Source organism: Plectropomus leopardus, chromosome 8 (assembly GCF_008729295.1).
Source record: "Plectropomus leopardus isolate mb chromosome 8, YSFRI_Pleo_2.0, whole genome shotgun sequence".
NCBI classification, from domain to species: Eukaryota; Metazoa; Chordata; class Actinopteri; order Perciformes; family Serranidae; genus Plectropomus; species Plectropomus leopardus.
In genome coordinates this window covers 969,220-993,995 of record NC_056470.1, presented here as the reverse complement: position 1 = coordinate 993,995, position 24,776 = coordinate 969,220, and positions in this window count along the sequence as shown.

Below are 24,776 nucleotides of genomic sequence, written 5' to 3'. Positions count from 1 at the left end.
TTTACAGATTACACCTTTTTGTTTATTGACAGCATTCTTTTATAGGGACAAAGTCTTTTTGATTTTATTTATTTATTTATTTATTACTGTGATTAAAGCTTCAACGGTTAAACAAATCAACATGGAAATATAGTTTTTCACAGAAAATCCACCTTTCTGCTGGGTTAGGCCTAATTTAGTTTAGTTCAGTTCAGTTTAGTTTAGCTTAGTTTAGTGTACTTTAGTTTGTTTTATTTCATTCTATTTCTTTCTATTATTTATTTTTTTGTTGTTGTCTTTTTTTTAATACAAAAGTGTCTTAATCCTACTAAACTCTTTTGAACAGCACATACCAAATGTTTTATCCAGATCAAAACCAAGACTGGATTATATGATCTCATCTGATTTCAGAGTGCTTTTTTATTTTTTAAACAACCAGTTTTCAAGATCTGATCCAAACCAATCAGATTACTTCTGAATAACGGGGCCTTGACACTTCATTATGCTTGCCTATTTACCCTTCTCTACTCTGCTTTATAGGCAAAAGAGTTAAAAATAATTTATGTCAGACTTTTGACTTTAATATTATTCTAATCATGCCCTTTTGTTAACAGAAGTGGGCTCTCATATTGATCCCTTGGATGTTAACAAGGCAGTTTCTACATCCTGACAGCTCATGCATCACTGTGCTGGTCATTTGACATGATGAATCCAAACCACTGCTGCTTCACTTGAATGAATTAAAGACTATCATGAATCCATGAGGAGCAGACAGAAAACATCTGTGTACGTGTGTGTATTCAAGCACATACAATATTACTTGACAGACAATGTGAAAACAAAGCAGCTCACACAGCTTCCCATCCTGAGAGCTTCAATCCATCCATAGTCAACTGAGTGGAAGGGTCACTTCAGCCTCATGGAACACAAATAGCTCATTTCTCTCGTCATTTTCACCACTTTATTCTTGTCTGTTTTCTGTCACCTTTGGTAAATTGAGGAAAAACTAGCAAATCTCTCTTGAGGGTAATCACGGGGTCTTTACTATTTCTCGGTACATTGATTGTTTATGCCACACAGCAATTCAAACAAATTTTTAGCCATGAAATTGGATGATCATAGACAGGTCAAGTTCTCCCTCCAGCGTAACATTTATCAGTTTATCAGCCTGCATGTCGTTTAATTTATGCTCCGCTCCAGCTGCCAGGTAAACACCAGAGACGCTTTTCAGACTTGCCAACCAAATGTCACCGTTTTTTTTCCAAGTGGATGCAGCATTGAGGCGAGATTAGAGGGTATGAGAAATGGAGATCTCTCAAGAGTGAAAGCGAAGAAGTCAGAGAAACTTGTCAATCTGTTCATTGTACTGCTAACCAATGCTGACAGCCTGGTGGTAGCACTTATTTAAAGTATGATTGGAAGCCCAGTATTTGGACTGATGCGTGAACAGAACCAGGTAGAAAATAAAAAAACAAAACAGGAACTGTCAAAAACTGCAAGTAGACTTAGATTAACCATATCCACCTGCATCAGGCTTTTAAAACTTTTTTTTTGTCTCAGTGCCTCTGCTTCTGCACTGTAAAATCTGAAAACTTTATGCTGCTTTTAAAAAAATACAAGTTAACAGAACTATTCATTTCAATTTATGGTTACTTTATATAAACATCTTTAAAGTTTATATATATATGTATTCTGCTGGCTGCAAACTTGTATATTCTTCAGCATGTTCAGAAAAAATCTCTGTGATGATCAAGTTAAGTCAGACAGACTTGGTTCACTGAAGTTGCTAACACTTAGAAAGAACAATTTCATTTCACCTGTCAATTTTAAGTTGCAACAACTTCACAGAACTAAGAAAAAATAAGTTAATTAGCTACAAGTTAAGTAAAATTAATTAGATAGAAAGTAAACATAAATTCAGATATATAGTTATATATACTTTGCTGGGTCAAATTACGAAGCGATATTGGCTCTGGGATACCCCGCTAACTCACCCTTTGCTTTTAAAGGGATACTGTGCCACTTTTCAACCAGCTTTGTATGAAAACACTATGAGTAATGTGTGTAGATGAACCCCACAAACACAGACCAAAATATGATCAAACTGCAAAACTAAGCAGTGCTGATCAAATAAAAGCCAAGATTCTGTTACTAAGTGGCTTTTCGTCTGGCCTCAAATATTTTCAGAAATATATTTTAGCTTACTGTTTAATTGTAATTCAAAATCTTTTCTTGCTGGCCGGCTGTTGTTCTTAAACAGGTGTGAGTATACGTTTCATCACCCACCAGTGGGAGCGTTTATTGGTCAGGTGCAGTGCAGTGCATTCTGGTAGTTGTGGGATTTTTTTGTTTTCTCTGGTCATGTTGCAAAAGTTTCAAAACTAATAGCATCTTTCCACTGCATAGACATCCTAGTTTTATTAAATATATTTATATAGCTGGCTGGTTTTTAACCTGGCTAGATTGCCATGGTAACTTGTACTGCAGAGCATACTTGCTCCACAACAAGTCATGCTCAGAGTTCCAAATTGAAATCACCTTCATATAATCACATGCTTTGGAAATAGGGTCACTGTATTATCAATAGTCAATCTATGAGCAATACACAGTCTCATAAGGGAACACATTTTATGCTTGTTAAGCTGCATTGTTATATTAGAAATGTTGGCAGAATGTGGCTGGAGACCAGGCTGGTCAACCCAAAACCCACAGGTCAGGCAGGTTCGGGTATGCTTAAGAGACAAAACTTATGGGTTTTTTGTGGATGGATTAAACACTGACAAAGCACTGTTCCCAGTAAGACATTGGTAACTTATAGAAACATTTACCCCTTTTCCACCAAAATTGCATGTACATGGGCTTTTTAAATGTGGATGTAGACAAATGTGGATGTTTGTTTGTCACACTTAATTAAATAAGAATCTTAGATTATGACTTGAGCATGTATGGCCTCATTTGCATATAAAATGTGATTTGATACGTTCAAACCAAACTATGCTCTTACCACTTTGGATTATGTTAAATACTTGCTCCTGAATTGCTGGTCAGTTTTACACTGCTGGTATATTACTGCCAATAGAAGACCGAAATAAAGATGATAGATAAATAATTCAGTGTAACAGTATTCGGAATAGCCAAAGCAAGATGATAACTGTCATGGTTCCTGCATCTCCTCCCCCTCACTGCCAGTAAAATTCCACTCACCTTCCTCCGACCTGCTCTACCTGCAAGCCCCACCCACTGCTGCAGCCTGCTCTCCCCACAGCTGCAGCTCATCAGCAATCAACCCGGTATTTAAGACACTCCAGCCCACACACACATTGCCAGATCGTCCTCTGCAGCATGCATGTCTTTCCAGCACTCTCCAAACAGATCATCTGTTGCCGACTCTGCCTGTCCCCGACCTGCTCTCCTCGCCTGACTCCTTGTGAACCTACCTGCCTTCTGTCCCCGACCACGTGCTCAGTTTCGGCATTCCGGAAATCTGACGGATTCCCTGGTAAGGACCTCTCTGCTCTGCTTCGACGATTCTCCTGCCTGATCCCTGCTGGTACTCTTGTTTCCGTGGACGGACTTCCTGGTAACCGAACCCCTGCCTGCCCTCAACCACTCCTCCGCTCGTTCCCCGACAACGCTCACACACGTGTTGTCGGCTCGCGGAGCTACAGGGTTTCCTTGTCACCAGCCACCCAGGGTACAAGCTTCGCGTCTTCGCTTCGTGTGATTCCCAGAGACATTGCTACGAACTCTCAGTCTGTATCCTGTTTACCATTCGTGTTTGTATTAATAAAGGTTATTACCAACTGCCAGTGAAGCGTACTGTACTACATCTGGGTCCTCCATACACCCGTTACAGATAACCACCAGTCGTGACACCACTTATCTCTGAATGAGTTTTTAGGCTCTGTCGATCCCGTTTGACAAAGAAAGCTTGACACGGTCAAACTGGCTTCGTAGTACAGCTCTTAGCTGTCTATCAGTGGGATATTTTGATATTCTGACCACACTTCAACACAGCTAAGAGAGGCAGAAGAGATGCTTGATGGTTATGAGAGGTCAAAAAAATGTCAGGTGAAAAATACCAGAAAGGACAAAAATACAACAAGATGAAATTACAGGTTTGGAGCAGGCAGGCATGCCAAAGATTGAATGTGGCCTTATACTTAGAGACTGATGTAAGAATAGCAGAGGAATTGAATCGAATGTCAAGTGATTCTTTCTGGAGACGGTGGACACTGAGCTGTTCAAGACCATCCTGGAGATGCAGTTATATAAGCTCTGACAATAAGGCTCAAGTATGCGGGAGACGCTGCTCTGTATTTATGGCAAGAGAACAGTTTATCAAGACAAGTGAAGTGTGTCGTCTGAGCTCAGAGCCATTAGTGGAAAGTTGCAATTTATCAAAATGTACAGATGCGCTACAATATGTGGAAATCTCCAGGAAGGCTGGAATGAATCTAATATAAACTGTGTGTGTGTGTGTGTAGGGAGAGATATTTAGTAAAGCTGTGCAACACGGTACAAGCTAGGATGAAAAAACACATGGACAGAAAACAGAGACATAAACATAAACACGGAGAGAGGTTGGGATGAAAAGAACACTATGAACATAAGTCAGCTAGTTATATTTCATATTAACAAAGCCTATATCTCACACATAATAATAATTACAATAAAAATAACAAATTTATTATATAGCACCTTTAACAGCACCAAAGTAGGGTAGTGTTAGGATAAAATAAAAACAAAAGGAATAATAATACAAGATGCAGGATGCATAATGTCAATATATAATTAACATTATGATTAATTAACATTAACAAATAGACCAAAACCAACAAAAGCAATAAAAACAATGAAACCACAAATACGAGGAAATGAAATAAACCTGATTAAAATAGGTAAAATAAATGAAAATAAACAAAAGGAAAGAAATAAAAAGACAACATCACAAGCACCTCTATAAAAATGGGTTTTTGAAGAAGTCATAGTCACAAAGACTGTTTAAAATAATGGACTTAGCTACCGTGATGTTACCCATTGCTTTGTGAATTCCCGTTTTCAAGCCTTGAGTTTGGCATTTTGAAGATAATGCTTATGCTAGGTGCAGACAGTGCATTTATAACAGTGGTTAACTGCAAGACACCATGAAGCTTGAAGCCAAGCTTTTCATAGTGGCTAAACAGTGGTACTGGAATTTCCGGGGTCCATCACATGATGCCATTGAGCCCAAAAAGACCTCTACCCATTGACTCACATTGGGAGAGAGACGTCTATAAATCAGTGAATACTTTTTTTTTAGCATGACAAGCTACGAAAAATGACTCTTTTCACTATCAGGCTGAAATGCATTCAGTATGATAACCTTTTCAAAAGTCTTAAGGAGCTGCAAGATTAAATGATTTTAACTGTTTTTAAGTTAGCTGAGCGGTAAACCAGAAGTCAGCAGCTCTGCTGAGTGGCCAACATCCACCAGCAGAGCTGCTGACTTCTGGTTTTGGTCACACTTGGCTATGTTTGGCCATGCTCAAAGTTTCTGTTATATGTGCCCAATGATGCGGAAACAGCTGCAATCATACTGGTAGTTTTATACACACCATTTGAACCATTTTGTTTCATAAAAAGGAGCAATAAAAGAATGAAAAATTGTTCTTTATTAGTCTCTCTTGGGGAAATTAAAATTTTAATGTTTTGGTTATTTGTCATTTTACATACGCAGAAAAAAGAAACATGCATGCACTTTGGAGAGATGCAAGAGTGTTGGGGACACAAAATAGTTCCAAGCGGTGAGGGGTTTGGTGCTTTGCTCAAAAGCACCTAGGCAGTGCCCTGGTGGTTAGCTGGCACCAGCTACAACGCCACCCTCTTTACTGTGGTCCATGCTGTACTTGAACTAGGCAGCATCCCTATTGACTGATCTTCTGTTACTTCCTCCATAGAATTAAGGGTAGATAAGTTAATGCACTCTTGTTTAAAGTAAAGAAAAGAAAGATGCTGTAAAATATCTACTCACAAATCGTTAATAGGTGATCCCTCTAATAAACAGACTGCACAGCATCAGACAGATACAAGGCCCAGAGGTAAGACAACAAGTTTTTGACATCCACAGAAAATCTGCCAGAGAACAAGGACGGCTCACACACACACGCACACACGCACACACACCCACACGCTTCAGGAAACAATGCAGCAGAGTACTTTACATGCACTCAGCAAGTCAAGCCTCAAAATGAAAGTGCGAACTTCAAAGATAGGGACAACTTCAAAGTACAAAAAATGCTGTTTTTCTCTTATGTTGCAAAAGTCGTAAATTGTGCCTCTTACAGTTACAATTCTTTGTAGTGGTAACAACTGAGGTTGTCACAAGTCCACATTTTACTGTCCCCAGAGCTACAAAAAATATTCGTAGCTTTTGGGACAGTACAATGTTTGCTTGCGCCTCCCTGAGAGACTCTGTGAAAATGCATGAGGTGTTTGTTGCACATGATGTGTTCAAGAACTGTCAAGAAATTGAAAATCCAAGGATAATTTCTGCTTTTAAAGTTTCTGGCTGTGATAATTGGTGTCATTTCTGTGTTTCTTTTATTTCAGCGGGCCTGTGGTTTGGAAGGTGTATTTCCCTTAAAAATCACAAAACATTTTTAGAGGAAAAAACTGCCAAAAAAATTTAGAGAAAAGGAGAATGGACCCAAATTTTTAGAAATATTGGGCAAAAAGAATTGAAATTTTTTTTTAAAAATCGCCAATAGTTTATAAAGAAAAAAGACACATGCCAATTTTTTTAAAAATTACCCCAACATTTAAAGGGAAAAAAAACACCAACAGTTGAAAGAAACAAAACAAAAAAAAAACACACACACACATCAGTAATGTTAGAAGATAACATGCCTTCCAAACAGGTATTCTTTAAAACATTTTGGCAATTTGTTTTTCCAACAGAGGTCCAGACTAAGCTCCTGATGTCTTTAGATCCTTTAAACGCCCCTGGTTTTAACCACTTGTACCTTATTCTTGCAATATGTTTTATTTCATTGTGTTTTAAGCTCACGTGTTATTTACTTTTTGTCAAATAAAATTAAATAGATGGTAATTCCTCTTATGTGTGGTCCTTGAACTAATGACTAAGGAGGAATCTAGACCCCGCAGGTAAACCAGTTCAGAACCATTCATCTACAGCTACTGTATGAGCCAAATGAAATATTCTGCTATAGCTGCACATTGATTGGCTCATTAATACAGTGCTGTCTTTCCTACTATTAAGCAGGCAGTGATGCATCTCTGGCAGTTTTTGAGCAGCGGCAACAGGCATCACTGTCACTGTTAGGCACAGTGATGCTCAACAGTTGGTGAATGTGCCACTACAACAAGCTGTACTGTACTTATCTGTGAGAGACATCCTTGAACAAGGCAAAACCCAATCACTGCACACATCTCTGCTGCCACAGAGGAGGATGAAGAAAGAATTGAAAGAAAGAATTGGTAGAACACATATCAGGTCTAAATCCTGCAGGAATACTGAGAATAATAAGCAGTGTGTACCATAACAATTACAAGAAGAGAGGTCAAATATTGGAATTAGCTTTGTGTAAACTGAGGCATGTTTTCATTTTCCATCACTGTGCAAGGCATCCATTTCCAAGATGGCACAATTCTTAGATAAAAGCATCATAGGTTCTGGTCTGATTAATATAATTTTAATCATATGTTACTATAACAGTATTTTATCTAACTGTAAACCTAATTAAATATTTTGGGTTTTGAATATAGAAAAACATATGCTTAAATCAGTATATAAAACAGTTCAATACACACAATACAAACCCCCAGGCCTACAATACACCAAGCAAAACATAGCCCAGCTAGAGGATAAATGAAGTTTAACTGTATAATTTAATTAATTTAATGTTATAGTTGTATTTTATTAAACTTTGTAATGTTACTACTTTATGTAACTTTGTTTTATGACAGTAGATACTGTATTTGTAACTGTAGTTCTCTTAATAATTGTGTATTTTAGTAGTTTAAACTAGTTTAAAGGAGATTTTAAATTATCGAGATATTTTGTATTGCGATATGGCCTAAACATATTGTGATATTTTAGAAAATCACCCAGTCTTTGTTGTTATTGTGCTAACTGGCTAACTAGCTTCATGGCAGTTTTGGTTTTCTGTTTTGAATGACTACAAATGACCACCATCTGTTGGTATGGAGGGGTATTACCTCTCACGTAGGCTCAAAACATACATGCTCGTTGGCAGTCAGTTTGGTGTGTTCATATGCAACTTTCTGGCCGATACATGACAAGGTAAAGGCAATGTCATTTGGTGTCTGGGCCCTGAGGGACTGCTTCCTTCTTCCTTCTGCTTGACACATTGGTCGTGATTTATGCTTTTCCAAATATGTGACTTGTATACACATTTCTGGCTCGTGTTTATGTGCAATATGTACTAATTTCAGTGCAAAATATAATCACATTACACCCTGGGTGCAGATAGCATTGTTGGCTACAGACACCTGGGTGCTGATAGCATCTACCTAAATGATAAAAAATTAAAATACTGGAAATGTACATAGCATCCATTGAGGAATTCATATGTGAAAGTTTGCCGTGAATGCACTGTTTGAGAAGCATATGCTGTGCACGTCAAGGGTGAAGTTGGAGGCTTTACAACAGACAGATATCAAATCCTGCATAAAGCTTTTCCTTTGTTTTGTCCCTTGGAGAGGATGTTCTGTACCCGAGAACGAGTCACAGTCTGACAGGGATCTCAATGGCAGATATAAGCATCACAGACAAAGTGGGTTTTTTTGCAAACATTTATCTACTGCTGTATTTGAGGTGTGCCCACATCTCAGGGTATATGCTGCCACTGATGAGAATTACACAGAATTACAGTGTGGTAAAAGATGCAGCTTCATTATCAATTATCTGTATGTTTGATTGGTATTACTGCCTTCAGTTTGGGTGGGAAGCACTTGTGTGTGGATTTCTATTGCACTGATTGCAAGTGGCTGTGAATAACAAAAGTGAATGACGCTGAATAAGCTACAGACCAATGTATTATCATGGCGTACTCTCACATTTTACACAGAAGGGTGTTCTCTATGAGTGTTTTTGGAGCTCTTTCTTTATTAAAAGATAAGACAGAAAATAATATTCTAAGTGTTTGTGTGGGGTGGGAGCGACGGAGGCAGAACATTCAGGATCTAAATATTCAAATAAAGCGGAACATTTCATTCGTAGGTGCCAAAGTAAATGTAAGATGTCTGCTTTCAATAGTCATTATTCCTCATAGCATTAGTTACAGATTGTTTCAGAGTAAAAAGTATTTAAAATTTTATACATAAATATATGACTTGAGTCTTTTATACGACACAAATCAGCAGTTGACCCTGCACTTGATCTGATACACATGGGACATATTTACTGTAGCCACAAAAGAAGCGCAATTTAGAATATTGGAATCAATAATCCCTCTGAGTGGACAGACGGGACAGTCTGCCAGTCCTGGCCTTATTTGTCTTGAAAGGATGCCACGAATACAAATAGACTCATAATGTAATCTATTCAATGATTCAATATTGCCTTTGCTTTTTACAATATATCGCTTTCCCACACTTGATACAGAATGACAAAACATTTTTTTTGTCATCTTCATTCTTTGGGGAAGTTATTTTGAGGTCAGTCTTTTCCTGTAGGCTGTATGGACATAAATACAACATCACAATGCTTTTTTTCATACTAGATAAAATTAATTTTTTTTTTTTTTTTTCATCTTCAATTGATTTCTTCTTTGTCTGATTTCATTCATAGTACGTGGTTATGTTTAAGCAACAATAGCACTAGTCAATGACAGGACGTCAACAAACGCACATGTTGGGATGGATGCAAAGGGCACATGGTGATAAGATAGTTATAAAAAAAAATGACACTTCTGAGAAGAAGCGAACACCAGATTCCCGCATGAAAGTCCAGAGTTTGTTGGACCCATACACTGACTCTCCTGCCCTTGCACTCTGTAGATAAAGTCGTTACCAGCAGCATTTTCTTGTGTAAAACTTTGGTGAGTTTCTGTAAGTGATAAATGCACAAAGTTTGATGAGTCATGCAGCCTATGCAATGGAGACTATGATAATAATAATAATCATACACAGTTCGTGTTAAACCATATTCTGAGTCATTATGTGACTCATCCTGCTTGTTTAATCATTTGGAATCGTTTGTCGCTTTTTTAAACACCCAATAGAAAGTCCATGATCTACCGGAGGCAGATAAGCCCAGGCTTGGAAAAGTGTTTGAACGTCCCTAGAAATCCAGTTTTTGTCAGATATTGGTAGAATCTGTGCTGGTGGATTAGTCAAGAAGAGGAGACTCCAAGAAAACAATGCAAAGTGTGGGGGGTATGGGGCCCCTGGTAGCTCACCTGGTAGAGCTGGCTGCCCTTATACTGAGGCTGTGTCGTCACCACAGCCAGTTCAACTCCAATCTTTGTTGCATGGTAACCCCCGTCACACTTTAGCTTTCTGATACATCATAAAGGCAAAGAACACTCTTTAAAAAAATATGTGTGTGTGGTTTTAATGAATTTTGTTGCTAGGAATATCAAGCATTTAAAATTGAAACTTAGTTACTTAATAATACATTGAAACTATGTAATTACATTGAATTTCTGTAGCAGGAAGATTTTTAGTTATAGGTTCTAGCAGGTTATGACCAACCAAAGCAATCACAGCAGTGCCTCAGTCAGGACTTATGTTCTTCTTTTCTTGATCTTAACTTAGACTTTGCATTCAGGCTGAGTCTCCCTTTGTTAATACAATGTTGCCCTTTCATTCATTTGAATGCAGCCGGTCTGGTGGTGCAGCTGGAGTGCCAACGCAGAAGGCTGCAAAAAGAAAGAAAGAAAAAAATTCACAGGGTCATCCAGCCAAAGTAAATTACACTGTTACCTTCTAATTGCTGTGATCCTGGCTCAAAGTGTTAGAAACCAATATGTCACATATTGGCATGTGGAAATGTTTGGCTTTGAGTGTAATACTGTGTCCAGCTGTTGGATTGACTTGCTGAGAACTTTGCTACCTTTATTCAAGGTCATCTTAAGCTTTGCCAGGTTATAAAGCTGATGTTGGCCTTGTTAAATTTCCTAAACATCCAATATATAATATAGTATACATAGCTGTAGATGGCTGTTGGGAACTTTTACTCAGAGCCTTGTGGTGGCACAAGAAAAATGTCCGAAGGTCACCAAAGTCATTATGAGTCTGTTTGTACCAGGTATTAACAAGTGTCTTGGGAAATCCAACACATTCTCATCCCAACCTGTCACATGGTACTGCTTTGTCAGTGACCCTTTGCATCTCCTCATGACATTTACAGTATCCTTCTGTGTCAGCGGTTTATGCTCTGGGATGCCATTACCATAATGTCAACAAATGCACGTGGTGGGATGACATTGCAAGGCCCTTTTGTTTACTCAACAGCACATGGCAGCCAGTGTAGACAAGGTAGAATTACTGTCATTTGTCTTTAAAGTAGTTTAAGAAGAAATGAAATTAAAGTTTATCCTAAATCCTGCTACATCTTTTTGGCATTGAAGGAGGAGTTGAGGAGTCTCACAGCCTGGAAAAAGAAGCTGCTCTGTAGTCTGGTGGTTCGGTAGCAGATATTTCTGCATCTTTTTCCAGCAACCAACACGGACTGTCACGATGGTTGGTATTAGGTAGCAAAGTCATGGATGGTTAAGTTTAGGCCAAAGAGGCACATAGTAAGGTGTAGAAAAAAAACACATCTACACGAGAAGCGAACTGCACACTCTTGCACGAAAGTCAGTTGTTTGTAGGATCCACCCACCCTATTAACACAGTCACACTCCTTACATTACGTTATTACAAGCTTTATTATTACCTGACGCCATCCTTCTGCATTTTATGCACACACAACCAGTCCTGTTCGGCCACTGACAGAGCGGCACTTTATGAGTACGAGTGTGCGAGTGAGAACGGGCTTGGTGATCCCATTACAAGTGTAAACGACCACCAAGATCTGGTCACTCAAAACATTTGTGGGGTTTGTGAGATGCATTTGATCACAAATCTTTTGTAGTGTCGACGTAAATGCGACCTGATGCGTCCAAAACAAGGATTTTGTCATTAATGCAGCATGCAGTGGTTTGGCCTTTTTCTAACTGAAGCCGAAGACTCACAGCAGCCTCAGTTCCCATTTTATGTTGCCAAATTCACTGAAAGCCTTAAATCACAGTGTCCTGCGCCTCACTCCCCATTGCTGCAGACCACCTCGCCAGGAGGAGAGCGGGCAGCAGCTTTAGACACGGACTCCCAATCAGCATCTGCAGCAGCATGAATCCAATCAGCACAAACCCCAGCTCTGGGGGACTGGGCAGCCGCGAGTCGCCGCAGGATCTGCAAACTTTCCCTAGCTGCTCACACACTGGCTAGACCACTATCCTGCTGTGACACCAAGCACTGGGGGTTTGCGCTTGCATAATTACAGCCACCAAAAGAAGGTCTGACTCCAGAGCTGCTGTTCACTCTCCTCCTGGTGAAGCAGTCCACAGTGGCGGCGAGCGAGGCGGAGGGACCATGTTGGGCCAGCAGCAAATCCATGTCTCATTTTTGGACCGATTAACAGAAGGAGAGAGTGATGCAAAGAGGGGCAGAGCACATGTGCATGAAATAAATCAGTATTTGGGAAACATTAGGTTACTGTATGAATAAAGCATTTGCAGATGTCCATGGTTGTCTAATCGAAGGACCAAGGACAGGGAGGGGGAATCTGAGGAGGGAGCTAAAGGGAGACATTGTCTTTTTTTTTTTTTTTTTCAAATTCTGCCCTTTTTTGGTCACACATTCTCATCCCAACTCGTCACATGGTGCCGTTGTCACTGGCCTTCTGTGTCTATTCATGACATTTTAGGCATCCTTCTGCGTCAGCTGTTTACACTCCAGAATGTCAACAAATGTGCATGGTGGGATAATGCGGCACGGATCTAATGTGTGCACAACAGCACATGGCAACCAACATGGACTGTCATCATTGTTGGGATTAGGCAACAAAGTCATGCAAAATGAGAAAATGAGTTGTTTGTGGGAACCATTCACCTCCTGAAAGTGCACTAGTGCAACTAAAATTAAGTTGTTACAAGCAGCATTACTTGTCTTTCAGCGTTTCATGCACATGTGACCCATTCCATCTGACTGTATTCTCAAGTGAAACCGCCCTTGCGAATTGCATATGGATGTGCCTAGTGCCGTCTGGGCGTCTGTGGGCATACAATGAAAACACCAGTGGTTCTGTCCGAGCGCATTCACATCTGATGCCCTCCAGCTGTGTTCTGGTTGGACGTGGAAGGTGCCCTTTGGGGTCATGCTCGTACGTCGAAAGCACTGACAGAGTGGACGTATTGTTTTTTGCCTTTTCCATAATCCTGCCGGCTGCAGTTTTATTGCTGTGATAAAAATATTCACACAGTCTCCTTTCATTTATGACATTAAGTTGTGATATAATTGTGGTACAAATATATAAAAATATAATGTAATTATTATTTGATGTGGGCAGGTCTCTAAAGCCCTTTGTGTTGTTTTATTTTTTTTGACTGACTGACTGTTGCTAATTAACGTACTGCAAGAAAAACAACAAAAGTAAATACATCAAGGCAATGCAGCGATTTTGTTCTGATGTCAAATCCATATTGTTTAATATTTTAAATAAAAAATCAAAGATTTATGATTGTCATGCTGCTGCCCCATATAAAGGGTGCTGTAATTGCTCAGCACTGGAAAACATTAAAAGGGATGTTGAAGAAGCAGGTCAGTGGGCAGGAGTAGGTGCAGGAATTATACAATTATATGAACCCCTTTGAAACCTGAGTAAATTAGCTTGATTTCTTTCAAAGGCATGAGAGGAAGAAGGCAACGAGTAATGTAACAAGATATGGCCAAAAAAGTGGCAAATTTATAAAAAAAAAATTATAAAAAGTTACCAAAGAAAATTACCTAAAAAGCAACAAAAAAGAAAAGTTTAAAAAAAAAAAGAACAAAAAAAAAAAAAAACAACAAAGAAAACAAGAAAATAATAATAATAATACTTTTTTTTCTGTTTTAAAAAGATGTAATGATAAGAAAAAAACTTTTCTGGACATTTCCCCAAGTTTTAATGTACATTCCCCTCATTTTCTTGTCAATATTTAATAAGTATAACCAATTCCCTCATGTTTCCTCATGCATCATTTTATTATGGCCAGTGTCATATAATATTAGTTGGTTAGGCGTCTACTTTACACTAACTCTAATGTTATTGGTTGAGGCTGTGAGTTCACGGGTCAAAGTTCACTACAGTTGAACTTAATGTGATGCAAAGGTGCAAATTTGCCTTGCAGCTGGAGGGTAATCATTTATTTTCCCCTTTGCTCTCATTAAATTGAACGAGAGTTGAATATTCGTCGGTATTTATTTTGCTCGTGTGACAGCACCCTAAGGCAGACACTGACCGTTTACCTTCTCAGCTTGACGAGCTGGAAACTCCCATCTGTTCAGGTTAACATGGGGTGAGCTAAACCTGTATAATGCTTTCAAAGAATACAGAAAAAAATAATATTGAAGATTATCTGTTACTGCTAAAAATCATAATTTATCATTTACCCTCCTGACTACTTGGCAGTGCCCAGTCATTCACTGATTACAGCATCTCATTATGCCACCTGTTTCAAATATCATTGATAAAGTAAATGATATGCCCTAATATCACACATGCAAACAAAACAAATTCAAGAAGTTTATTGTCATATGTATTGTAAAAACACAGCTATTTACACCATACAATGATATTCTTAATTGCCAGTCTTCCTTTATGCAAAACACAATAATAACGCAAAAATAAATAAATAATGATAATAATGATTCCGAAAACCCCCCCAATAATAATCAGAAAACATACACTATCCTATACCCCTTTGTTGCTTTTTTTCTTCAATATTATTCCATTATATATTTGGTGAATTAAAAATTACATCAGCATGATTTTTTTCATTTTTTTTCCTGAGACATTTTCAGAGTCCTGCAATGGTAAATGTGTGTGGAAATAATATAAGTACTGGCAATACTAGAAATTCCATGGTCATACATTAATATATGTTGGTATACTGGCATTTTTTAAGCATTTTAACAGTAAACATTTTGTAATTTTGTTTTATCATTACCATGAATGGCCATCTCAGCTGTTTGGTAGAGGCCGATATTTAAAAAAAAATATGGGGTACGTTAAAAAAAACAAAACAAAAAAAACATATTGATTTGTTATTATAGCCTTAAGGACATAAAAAAGGCAAAAACATTTTTTATCCATTGCTTTTTATCCTTGAAGACTTAAAAAGGTTAAAAAGCAAGATGTAAGCTGGGCTTCTTTATGCAGTGGAAATAATGCTCCAGTATCATGTGGCCAAGCTACTTAGGTGTTTTCATTGTTTTCATTATTTAGATTTTCTGTTTTATTTTGTTATTCATCTCTCCTCTTGTTTCAGAACCCCACTTCCTGCCCTCATGTGTTTCAAGCCTCTGTGATTGTCCACCTTGCCCTGATGTGCTTCACCTGTGTCCAATTAACCCCACCCCCACTTGTGTATTTAATCTGTGTGCTTCCTGAGGGCTGTGCCAGTTTGTCTTTGTCTGTTGGACACAGCATTTCAGCATCAGTGTTAGTGTCTCTGGTTTGCTACATTTTATTTAAACCTTTTTAAGTCTTTTGCCTTTGTCTTTAATATTGTCTGCCCACCTGCCTGCCTGTGTAACACACCCTTTTGAGAAAGTAAAGACTTTGATTTCTCCTCTGAACTGTCTCCTGCATTTGATCCCAACACCTCTGTGAAACATTCTTGTCACCTAGCAGGGCTGAGGCACCTCAAAAAAATTCAGGGCATCAAATTTATGTGCAGCATTTTACTGAGAAAAGACACATTCTCTATTTGTAACACAGTAAAATATGCACCAGTCACAGTTAATTTATGTTCTATCTTCTGCCAGCGTAGTTCTCTACTTGGCAGTGTTGCCTCTGGTTGAATCTAAATTTTGGAACTAATAGCTCTGAATTATGAGCTGCTGCTCTGCTGCTGTAAAGAATTGGGCTCTTTCTTTGTCTGTTTCTACAGACATATGATCTTAGTTGAGCATGGTGCTCAGTGATCTGGTATAAATCAGTCCAGGTTAGTCTAATCAATCCTGTACGTGCATTCACAGAGCTGAAATAGCCAGAGGCAAAATATTAAGGTGAACAAAGATGAAGGACATACCTTTATCTTGGATTGGTGTGCAACATACAGATCATGGGGCCCAATATTGCAGTCTCTTAATGGTGATCACAAACTATTACATTAATATTTTAATCTATGAAGCACATCAATAAGTATTTTTTTTTTTTTTTTATTACATTCCTTGCTTCTCTCTTATATTATGGTTGGTTAGAGACCAACTGACAACACAACTTGCTCAAGAGTGTGGCTAGGGGGAGGCTTGAATAAATGCTTCTGTGAGTCCTGGTTAGACAAGAGATGTTGCCAGAGCACTGTTACAGTTCCAGGTGGATGACTCAGAAGTTTGGGGGGTGTTTTGTTTCGTCATTGTCCACTTCAATAGGTGGGTTGTCATTACATATTCACACAAAACTTTAGAGATATTTTCAAAATTTCGATAAAATTAAACAATTGCGAGATGACTGCGTTTCAACTGAGTGATGTTCTGCGACGTCTCCTCTTGCGATACCATTCCAAGAAGCATGGTGATGGAGGTTCAAAACATTCAAAGGTTTATTTCTTTTGCAGCTGATGCACGAGCCGTCAATATTTCCATCTGAAGGCAATACCCCTACGTATGAGGTATTTCTGGGAGGTGATAGTGATTCACAGAGGAGTTATGCAATGAGATAACACCTCTTGCATTGTGCCCGAGGGAGCCAGTTCCTACTGAAAAGCACATAGCCATAGCATCATGTGACCAAGAAAAGCCAAAAATTTCAATTGCAGTTTTGCAAAATATGGCTTTTTAGAATCGCCTGAAATACCACCTCATGTTAGTGTATAAACTTTTTGTGAGTTGTTTCAAAGTCACAGTTCAAGTCAAAAGAACATGAAAAATTGCAAATGACTATGACACTTCAACTCACTTCTATTGTTGATTCTGCCAAATTATTTTGTAATTTTGTCATCATTTTTATAACCCTAATCAACTAAATCACCTTTACTGATTAAAAGATATTTTTTCATCACGCAATCAAAACATGAATCCCTCCCAACCTTTAGCGTACTCTGATTTTACTGATTATTCCCAACCATTACTTGCTTCAACTATCATCTTTAGAAATTGTTTCTCTGGTGAACATGTTCTCTGCTGTTGTCACTCCTCGGCTGTTGATGGATTGGATATTAACAATGTGCATGAGGTCTATATCTAATCCCACTTGATCCAGTTCAGCCTGTAAAGCCTCTTGTTCTTTGCAGACCTGTAAATTCCTCACTGCTGCATCAGGGAGTCTGTTGTGGTCCTGTAGGTTCATCGGTGCCGAATTTCCTGAGATCACAGAATCAATAGCACTACGACAGCCCTCAATGCTTCAGCAAGGCGGACTCTGATGGAGATGGAGTGTATTTGTGGCAGTGTTCCACCATGTCTGTGAAATACAAAGACCTCTTGAGTTAATGAAAACATAATGACAGCCCTCAAGCATCCTCTCAGCGCTCTGTTGATTGTTTTTATTGACTATTGGCTCATGCATTTCGATTTAACCAAGTATCCTCTTGCTCAGGTGTAGAAATAAAAGCATTCATTATTCCAAACAGTTCATATTACTGGTTGCAGCCAAAAGACAAAGAGGATCAATCAGTAGACGCTGCTGCTCATATCTGGGGATCTGGGTTTGTTATTTTCCAGTCTCTAATTAGGTTCTCCTCGTTTAATTAGGAAGAAATCATTACCCATAAAGGAATGCTTATTTTTCATATATAATTTGTTCACTGATAGTGTGAGCAGTGTCTAAATTAACTGCATCACCTTTGTAACGTCCCTCTCTGCACCTCTCAAGGTTTTATGTCTGCGCAGATTACAGATCCAAGCACAGGCGGAGGTGCATCCAAGACATTAGTACACACACAGGTGGTAATTTACGCAGCATGGTGACGGATATAATCTTCTACCATCTCCACGACACACAAACACAAGCAGCCTGAAAGGTCCATTTAATTAGTTACATGGTATAGATTCAAATATGAGTCTTGACTCATGCCGGTTAGCATAATTACTCTTGGCTTGGGGGCAAAGTGTTACAAATTTGAGCACTGAGCAAACAACAGAGACCATGAACTCATTAACACACACCGTGAGTAACAAGAGTTGCAGATAGGTGTGTGGATATGAAAGTGATCAGCCTGAGATTTACCCACAGCTCCGGCTCAGCCAAAAGACGCCTGGAGCATAAAAATCAGTGTGGGTCAGGGGGTGATTTCTTGCAGACTTGTGGAAGAATTTGGCTAATTTTGTCAAAACTCTGCAAGCAAATCCTTTCTCAAAATGGCATTTATTTTTGGCAACAAAAAGATACGGACAGACACACACACACACGAGGTGGGTTTCCATTAACTCTCAAATTGCGCAAATGGAAATTGCAAATATAAAATATGCCTTATGGAGACACAGAAAAACTCCCTCTAACGCAAAAACTTTTTTATACTCGTATGAGGTGGTATTTTGGACAATTTGAAAAACCCATATTTCATATATCTGCAATGGAAATATTTTTGGGCTTTTATAGGTCACAAAATATGCTCCCTCATGATGCAGCAGAAATCCCTCCTATGTGGTCGCTGCCATGTATAAGGGGCTTGCCTTTTCATTATCGCTTGCATAGCCTACGTCACCTTCACATTTTGGTTTTGTTGTAATGCTTCATGTTTTTATAGCAGCAACATGCACATTACTGAAACGAATGAAAATATGAAGGTTCCTTCTAGGACTTACATCCTTGTGCAATTACACTGAATTTGGCAGAAGTAACAAATTACAACTGAGCCTATGGGCCAGGTCAGATGTAACAGACAGAGGGTTAACTGTAAGACTTAACTGTAAAGTTTTGGATCATCTGATTCAAGATCCCGCAACTGCCACTGGCTTTGTGATATCTCTGACCACAGTAGACTCATGTCACTTGTGACTTGGACTCACTGTGTTCCCCAAGAAGGACCGAGATGAGATCAGTCACCTGCTTATAGCTCATTAGCAACGAGCAGATGAGATGAGGTGTAATGCAATGGTCAGGACAAGAGAGTAGAGATGGCACAAAGTGAGACATATCATTCTGTTCTCATTCTGAAGTCATCAAATACTGCTGCCTTGACAGTACTTTTGCTGTTCCCCAAACCAAAAGCCACCTCTCACATCCACTTTATATATGCAGCTGAGCGGCATCTGCTGAGAATGTGGCAATAATCCACTCTGTATAATACATTATACATGAAAACATGATTCACCTTTTAACAGTCCCTCTAGGAATTTGGGATGTTGTGATTGTAACAGTTTGTAACAGCCAAATGCCATGAAGTCTAACGACCTTGCAATTTTGTCCAATCACTCCCACTTTACTGCAAATTTGACTAAATTCATTGTACAGCTGTGCACAGCGTGTTGATCCACTCAACCCCTCTCTTTGTCTATCTCATGAGAATACTGCTGCACCTGTGACAGGATGATCATTTCTGATGCTTTTTATTATGCATGTAAGACCCTAAATTACATATAGTGCATAAGTTGTCTGTGATTTGGGTTCCCAGAGGCTTTAAAGGCCTTATGGGATATTATTTTGCAGCAGTACAGGTATACATAAAGGCATTTTTTTCATGAATACAGTATATACAGTATGATAGTGTACAGCACTTAAATTTTTGAGTAAGACTCAACTTTGGGATGAAATGAATATTGTATTATCATTATTATTATTATTATTGGTTTCTTAAAAAACATAAATAGTAAGTATTTTTTCTATTGCTCTTTTTTGTGTGCTTATTTTATGTATATTCTTTACTGGCATATTATTCTACTAAATTCTCTCATGAATTTTGTTTAACGCTTCTAGGAACCCAGATCACCAAAACGTTCTCAATATGTAATTTAGGCTCTTACATGCATAATAAAAACATGAAAAATGATAGACATTAGCCTCGATCAAAAACTGAAATATTACTATTTCAGTGGTTTTTTTTTATTGTTTTTTTTTTTTTTTTTGATTTTTTACTGTTTTCTGAAGCTGGGTTGATCTGGGTTTGGTTATCCCCGATCCATATTACGTAATATGGACAAAGCCAATTTAAAGTCAGGTGTCACTTGATACTAATAAACGCCTACTGGGAATCCCTCAAAACTCCTTTCATTGTGGTAGATTTTATGTTGCCAGATGTGGCAATGTCATTCTCGAAGTCTTCAACTAATGTAATGTTATATGTGCAGCACACAGTGTGTATGTTTCCTGGCTTTTACCAACATTACATAGATGGACACCAGTGAGTAGGTTGCAAATGGTAAAGCAATAAAATAATATGAACAAATCAATAATATGGTACTAGTGATAGCTAATCTTACAGTGCCTTCATTAATCACTGCATTCATAGTTTTGACAACAAATAGGTGCATCTCAGCTCGCAGGTGCTTCATTATGCTTACTGTATGCTACATTAATATAGGGAACAAAGCATTTTATAAACTCACCATTCAGTGAAATGCATTATTTTGAGAATGACGGTACATTTGGAAACACTCACTCTGAGTGCCAGACCACACTCTGGCCCAAACAAACTGGACTGTGCGTAAATGCAGAGCACTGATAGAATATACCATTGGGTTAGACCATTGGATTTAGGAACGCAGCCACAGTCAGAGGCTGGAACGGATAGAGCTGCAGAGTCTTCTTTGCTCATGGCTGTCATTGTGGAGGAGAGAGACCGTTGACAAAGGTGGAATCCAAGGAGGTGTCAATCAAAACATGCTCTGCCACGCCCACACAGTCTGGAGAAATGCTGTCCACAAAATGAGCTGTTGTCAAACTCGCTTTTATAATAGTTAAGAAGCTTTAATGTTATTATGCTGAATTGTTTTATCTTGACTATGTGGACCACTGTTTTATTATTTATTTGTATTATTCCTTGTTCTGTCTAACTCAGTTAGCTTTATTTGTTCATTTCAGAAACCCATCCGTCAGTCCCAGTCTTTGTGTGCTGGTGAGCAGGAGTATGTTGACGAGAGAAAACAAGTAGTCCTGGAGTCACTCAACAGGCTGGGAATCAACTGTTCTGCAGTAAGAAAAAAAAACTTATTTCACTTTAGGAAAGACTATATAATTTAGTCTGTCTCTCTTTGTTTTTTTCCTGTAAAAAAAAAAAAAAAAAAGATTTGGAAAGTTTCAAGTCTGCACAAATGTCCTACACATGAATATTACATGATAACCTCTCTTCACAGAACACTAATATCTGCATAAATATACCTGCATAATGACTATGACCATCGCACAAACTCATGGTAACATAGTAGATCTCAGCACATCCTTATGTCATGTGATTTGACTCTTTGACAGTAACCTAAATAATAATCTGTACTGTTGAGGCTGCATTGATGTAGGTAGCAGATACTGTGGCTTGCAACTAAAAGACTGAAACTATATGTCATAAGATATGTTTGCTATATAATATGGGATGTTATCATACAATCAAAAAAGATATTTGAGCATGCCTAGATTAATCTGTTGGGATTACCCAATACATTTACATTTTTTTCAAGCCTTATTCTGTTATTGTTCTGTTACTTTGCCAAAATGATGGTTTTGCTATGGCTGCTGTATAAATCTACATATACTAAAATTAAAGTGGTAAAATGTTGCTTACTTAAAATATGATCAAACATGCAGCGGTTATCAAGGGTTCAAGGATACTTTATTATTATTCTGACCATGAAAATCAAGTACTCAATTCCATGTTTAATAAATAAATAAATAGATACCTATAAAAAGGCAATATAAAACCAATAAAATGCATTAGAATAATGGCAATAACTGAGCAACAGGAGGCAACAGCAGCATTAAAAAGTGCAGCAGCTTGATAAAGTGCAGTATGTGATAATCGTCAATTGTCCATATTTTTGAGTTTTTTAGTGATAAAGCTCTCATAAAATTAGTGTACACTACCTGCTCAGCACCAAACAGCAGACACACAAAGCTAGCTTGTGGACACAGAGGAGTGTGTAACGGCTAAAGTGCGATAAATGTTTCTCAGGAGTTGATGGAGACCAAAACAGAGCTAAAAACTGGACATAAACTGGACTTTAAATTCATCAGGTAGCAGGTACAACTATTGATAATGCTTATATTTTTGTTTTGGATAGTGATGAGATGCCAAGACAAAAAGAAGCTAATTATCAGGTAATTTTCTTGTAGCTTTTCTCAAAATGCAAATTGCAAATTTTTGGTCCATGTGTTGTTGTATACTGCCTTCCTTTTGTGTTTTGAAAGGAATCAAGCCCATTCGCTCAAGTTTGAAAGGGTTGATGCCCATATTTAAAAATAAAACAAAACAAAACAAAACAAAACAAAACAAACAAAAAAAAACACTGAACAAAACTTGACAGAGAAAAAGAACATTTAACGCTCATTCAACAAAATATAACTCTTGAACTAATTTGAACCAGTAAATAAATCTAATGCTTGAACAGGTTTTTGTCTTCTCCAGTCTAACTTTAGCGCCCCACTGACCCCTGAGGGAAGTGGATGAGATAAGAGACATCCTGTCCTGCCGCAAACATCATATTTAGGGAATACTGTACATCCACTCATCCTGACGTGGAAACAGGCCAAACTGTGACCAGCTGACAGTTATAATTAGTGATGCTTTATGTTCAGCTCCTCTGTGACAGCCTGTCAGACCAAACAGATTGAACTCTGTAAGAGACATTGGCCCCGGGGCCAGAAACATAGAGACATTTCCTATGTTTAAGAAGAAGGACACGTCCTCCTTTTGGTTATATATATTTGGTTATAAGTGGGGTTACATGAGGTACTTATACACCGACAGTATATCACAAACAGTTCATGTCAGTCTGCAGTTTGGAGAGGCATGCTTGAGTCCAACACAGAAGCTAAGCAATGTACTGCTGCGGATGGGGGACAGCAGCTAAGTTTTTTTTAGCCACCCCCCAAAAATATCCATCATAAAAAAAACAATTTGACTTTAAGTGTATGCTATTAGTCATTTTATATCATCTCACCAATCTACAGAGGTTGCTCATGTTAAGATCCAACAACGAGGATCATAGACGAAAATTTAATTTCAAAAGTCAGTAGGCTGGCACTACATTACAGCAGATGTGTGTTTCAATATATGGAGTCAAACTGAGGAATTCTCTGGATAATGACTTCAAATGCAGCTCAGATATTCAGTTTACAAGATGGTGTGAAGAAAAAATAATGGGGCTTTACGAACTTTCTGAGTAATGTCAAGAGGACTGTAATAGATTGTTTCTGTTGTTATTGCTAAATTTAATATAATATGTGAAAAGGAATGGTAAATACAAAAAGGTTGGCCATTTGTAGCTTCTGTTATTAGAAAGAAAGAGGCAGGTATTATAAGACTTTCTTCCTCCTGCTCCTGTTTGTTCATGGAATGTGTTGAAGTGTTGAGCAAGTAAACCAGATATGAATGAATGAATGGATCAAATGAGAATATTTTCATAGCTTTGCCTCTCCGCAGATGGCCCGTTCCAACAGAACGAGACTGGAGAATACTGGCTTGATGTCTTTCAAAAACATAGGAAAAATGCAATGAGCATCTTAAGAAGAAATAACCCAAAAAATGGCAAAAAATAGAAAAGTACAAGAAAATTCTCTGAAAATGAGAAAAAAAACCCCAAAGACAAATAATGTAAAGGAAAAACAAATCAAAACAACAAAAACCAAGGTAATAACCTGATGAAAGTGCTTAAAAATAATTCTCTAAAATAATTTTATGGTAATTAGAAATGTAGTTTCTTGACCTTTTTCCCCTAGCATTTTAATAATAATTTTCCATATCTAAAATTACTTGCAATTTGCAGAACAGTTCTTACTAAGTTGCCTGTTGCTGTCTCTGTCTGTGCCCATAACTAGCTTTTTTGTACAATTAAAAAATAAAAATGACAAAGACATGCCCATAGACAAAGACAAACCCACTGGGCTTATTTGGAGCCTCCACCTAAAAATGTTTTTACAAATTTAAAAAAGTTATTTACGGACTATACAGAACACATCATACATTAAATAATATGACTAGATGGCACGTACAAAAAATAAAAATAGTAAAATATAACATAAAATAAAAGCAAAAAAATCAAATTAAGCTTGTTAAAATGTACAGTTTGGTGTGCATGCATTGCACTATATTGGGTACAGAGAGATTAAAGAGTTTGGAATCTGGCAGGCAAAATGACCTCTCAAAGACTTTCTTGTAGGAAATTCTGGCCCTTTGAGTGTTAATTCGGTGGTCCCTTGAATTACGTTTTAGGGTGTGCTTCAAAAATGATTTGAATGCCTCCCTCAGTTTCCACCACTCTCTCTCTTTTATAAATAATGAACAGTCCCCAAGAGTGTTCTTCTTTTGTACCACTGGGTGCTGAGAGATGCTCTCTCTCTCTCTCTCTTTCTCTCTCTCTGTGTGTGTGTGTGTGTGTGTGTGTGTGTGTGTCACAGAGAGGAGGACCTGCTTTGCTCCATTGGTCCCAGCAGTGGC